This window comes from Sinocyclocheilus anshuiensis, unplaced genomic scaffold (assembly GCF_001515605.1).
Source record: "Sinocyclocheilus anshuiensis isolate Anshui unplaced genomic scaffold, SAMN03320099.WGS_v1.1 scaffold501, whole genome shotgun sequence".
Lineage (NCBI taxonomy): Eukaryota > Metazoa > Chordata > Actinopteri > Cypriniformes > Cyprinidae > Sinocyclocheilus > Sinocyclocheilus anshuiensis.
Window position 1 is genome coordinate 278,476 of NW_015540866.1, and position 4,758 is coordinate 283,233.

Below are 4,758 nucleotides of genomic sequence, written 5' to 3' on the forward strand. Positions count from 1 at the left end.
TTTTATACATAATTGTTTACTTTTATTAGGTTGTGGATTTAAATGTATATTAAGGCATTCCTAAAGACTACTTTTTGTCAAGGTTTATATGTTTTTTTGTTTTAAATGTTGATATGAAGTGTAGGTTTTTGCATTATTATTACTACTGTACAATCAAACCTGAACACAGAAAGCATGTTGTTACATAAAACATTAAAATTCTATAAAAATGTAACAAAAATTAACAGGAATGCTTTATCAGAGCTTAATCCTTCTGGGTCTGATCTGATTTTAACTTCTTATTTCAGTCTTCTGACTCATTTTGGCTATATGGTTATAGACATACCAATTCATTTGAGTATGTATAATTCTGTTTGTGTGTGTCTGTGAGTGTGTGTAAGTAAGTGTGTGTGAGTGGATGTATCTGTTTTACACTCTTGATGTTTTAGAGTGTAACCCCTTCCTTGCTGTCCACTTTTTTTACTGCATTGTAGTATCACGTGTAGCTATGGAAAGCACACAATGCAGGAGTAGAAATAAACAATGAATTATTGATTTTATTTTACATAGTTGCATTGTTACAGTCACACCAGTTCATAGGTGTGTGTGTGTACCTGGTATTTATCACGATATGGGGAACAAATGTCCCCACAAGGATAGTAATACTAGTAAATGTTGACCTTGTGGGGACATTTTTGAGGTCCCCATGAGGAAACAAACGTATAAATCATACAGAATGAGTTTTTTTGAGAAAGTAAAAATGCACAAAGTTTCCTGTAAGGGGTAGGTTTAGGGGTAGGGTTGGCGTAGGGCAATAGAAAATACGATTTGTACAGTATAAAAACCATTACGCCTATGGAATGTCCCCATAAAACATGGAAACACAACTGTGTGTGTGTGTGTGTGTGTGTGTGTGTGTACAAGTGTTTGTCTGCACGTGTGTGAGTTGGTGTGTTGATTTTGCACTCTAGATGTTATTGAGTTTCACCCCTTCATTGCTGTGCAATTTTTTACTGCATTGTGGGGGATTTGTAGATTGTACACACAGATTTTTTCTTTATTTTTTTCCCCATTTCCCATTCATTTTCTATGGTCGGTCATTTTTGACCGAAGACCACGAGTGTGGTGACTATTGACTATTTGTTTTATGACCACTAAGTTTTTTCGAATCATGCTCTCAATTTTTTTTTTGGTGTTCACATACCAAGTGCCATACATGTCACCAAGTTTCGTACCATTCTGGTGAAGCTACGATTTTTAAAAATTCAAAATGAAAAATTATCCGGTCAAAAGTGACCGAAGACTGCACAAGGGTTAAACACTCCAAGCTCTCACACAGTATAATCTGACCCCATTTCAATTCATGTAAAATTGACAAGTAGGGCCGAACGTTACAGTGGTTCCAAAACACGTTCCTGGAGCACCCTCTAAAGCCCAAAGTATACTTCACTTTTTATGTGTATGCGAGGCTCAGCGTACAGTGCGCGTGACATGAATTTCATACTTTGTACACGCAGGTCTTACATGTGCATTGAATTTGTTTTGCACTAATCAGTTGTTCCACAAGGTGGAAACACTGTCCCGGGCCATTGTTTCACAGTAGAAAATGAAACTAAAGAAACAGAATAACAACAAAATAGCAGAGACTGCAGCAACAACAAACACTCACTGCACATGTGAAATGTCCAGTGTTGGGGGCTCCAGGGCCGTGTTTGGGAACCACTGCCTTAGGTTGCCATGCTCATTGATCTTTCTCTTTCTGATTGGCGATTTATTAAGTCCGAATGCACTGGTTATTATCAGTCCACTTGGAAACAAAGTCATATTAGACTTAACTACTCTTGGAAGAACTAGCTTTTGGATTTGCCAATTTGTGAGGTTCATGGTCAAATATATTTGAGAGATATTTTAGTTCAGAGACACATAAACGCAAACTATTTTGGATACATAAATCCTGCTTTGCTGGATATTTGGTGTATTTGAGTTATATTGTAGTGTGATATCTGATTTCAGATTTATCCATCTCTAAATAAACTATAGTTAGCATTTCAATTATATGGTCCCTTCCTGTCTGAGTGGGCCATTTTTGGCCTGAAGAAACTGCAGTATAGATCAGACTTTAGGCTGATAGTCAAACATCTAGCTATGAGTCTGTGACACTACTGATGACATCTGTCAACTTTTTTAAATGGTGTAGCTTTCAGTAAAGAGCTTTTCCTCACAGCAGCTCCGACATAGTACTGGTTGTTATACTGTATGTTATATTCTTATGTACTGTGCCTTGGCAATATGTTGCCTCATGTCCACTAAAAGGACTTCTCTTGTACATCACGAAGAATCTCCACGATACCTATTGTGCAGGCTCATCCTGGACTATTTTAGCATAATCCCAAGTCAACTGGCCACACAACCTCATGAACAACTGGAACCCATACTATCACTTCTACTGTCTGTAGTCTTACCTGAAGCGGCATACCTGGAAGAGTTTCCAGATTACTATTGTAGTGCAGTACCACTACAATATACAGGTATATCTAGCTGTGACTGTAGGCAATTGAGCAATTGTGTTCCAACCACTATCCACTTCTTTATAAAACATAAGGAATGATATTTAATATGAATTCCTTTTCTACTACAAAACTATGCGATCCTGTGTGTAATACAAAGAGTGAACTAAACTTGCCCTATTATTTCTAAGATATAACCACAAATATTCTGAGATGTGGCCAGACTTTTAGAATGAAGTGTTGAATGTTTTAACAACTTAACTATTTGACAAATGCAGGTCTGGATAATATTCACATGCTCCTTGGATTAATAAACAAGCTAAGTCTTTTGGCATCTCCAAGATGCTGAAAGGACAAGCACCAGACATGAGCTAAAATAGAAAAGCTGACAAAAAAGGAGGAAAAGGCATTTGACTTTCAAAAAATGCACTCAGTGTCTTAACACAGCCTCATTAGGCAAAAGTTATTATCCTTAAGCTAAACACAGGACTAATGCGGTTGTGCAGGATGCAGAGAAATGTTCAGAAAAAGGGTTCACAATCGCATAGACGCAAACTACTCACCTTTAGGTGACAACTCACTTTTTTTAGATCAAAATAGGTCACCTATGAGATTTGCTTAGATCCAATGAGGGGGAGGGGGGTCTTACAAGGGTAAATAAAGAACTGGGGCCGGTTGCAGACTGGTCATAACTTTTTATATTCAGAAAAGGTAGACTGGTCTTATTTTTATTGGAAAAGTAAGACTGATAAGCACTTGGCAACTGCTAGTAAGTTTTGTGTAGTATTTTCTTTACTCTTTAACAAACTATGTCTAAAAAGGGTAATATTTTATGTATTTGATGTCTGACATGTAGGAACAGTGAAGAGAGAGAGGGCAAACATTTAGCATTTTATCAGCCAATGTTGTCTTAAATAGCCTGCATAGCATTTCATCTTTTATGACATGGGGTTCCCTTTCAAGGGAACTTCGAACTGCGTCCTCTAGGGGTCACTATGGGGAACGCCTCGTCGTGACCCGTGTCTGAAGCATACATTGAAAAAACACCAACAACACGTTGGCCGGCGACAGCCATGACGTCACTACCGGTGCGACTATAGTATAAATAGGCGCCGGGAGAATCATCCTCTTCTTTGTCTTCATTGACTGTTTTGTTTGAAGCGTGCATTTCTGTGGTAAGAGCGATCTCTGTTCATATCATTATGGCGAGCAGTAGCAAAGCGTTTAGAGGATGTCTGCATCCGTGTTGTCATTATTTAACATCTGATGACAAACACGATCTATGCGTTGTTTGTTTGGGCGAAGAGCACGCACGCGATGTCTTCGAGGGGGCAATCTGCGTGCACCGCGATCGTTTTCCAGTGAAAAAGCTTTGCTCTCGTTTGTCTCTCTTTTCGAGGAAAGAGGGGCAGCCATCTGCTTCCCGCGATTCAGGACCCACCGCTGCTGAGGCACAGAGAAGAATGAGCTTGTGGGGATCGCAGGTGGATCTGGCTGATGAGTTTAAAGAGGGGTTTTCCCTCTCGCGATCGTCAGCTGTGGACGAGAGTGAGACGCTGGAGGATGATGTTATTTCATTAACATCGTCTGAACCAGGGGCCAGTGCTCTGTTGATTTCAGCCCAGGAAGAGCTGGAAATGTCTGAGGAGGGCGAAGAAGCTGAGGCTGAGCCTTCCCAATCCTCCTGCCCTGCGTATGATGAGTGTTGGAAGTTATGGATCGCGCCACGGCGAGGCTTGACTTGCTGTGGAAGCGGGCCAAGAAAGTGACGTCGCGAAGTCGTCTCGATGAGCGTTATCTTTTTGGCCGTAACCCTCCAGCTCAGGTGAGCCTTCCTTTCTTCCTGATCTCCATACAGAGATCGAGAAGGAATGGAAGAGGCCGTTTTCTTCACGCATCCATCGATTCTAACATACGAGTTATGCCAACATCGAGGCGATGCGCGAATAAACGGCTATGAGAATATGCCCCTATAGAGAGAGACGCTGGCCAGCTATCTTTCTATGGGTGAGACATACTCTCTTAAGACTCCCTCCTTGCCATCTAAGCCTCTCCAGGATACATCTCGCTTGAATGGCAGGGCATACGCAGCAGCAGCAGGTAGGACTGTCGCTTCATTGCACATGATGGTGCTGCTCCAGGCATATCAGGCTGACCTGCTGAAAGACCTGGATAAAGGCGAGGGCCTTTCTCCTGAGCCCGAACAACCCAGGGGTCCTGGCCCGTCTCGGTTTGAGGATCAGAGACGGGCACAGAAGGCTAGTGTCGCGGC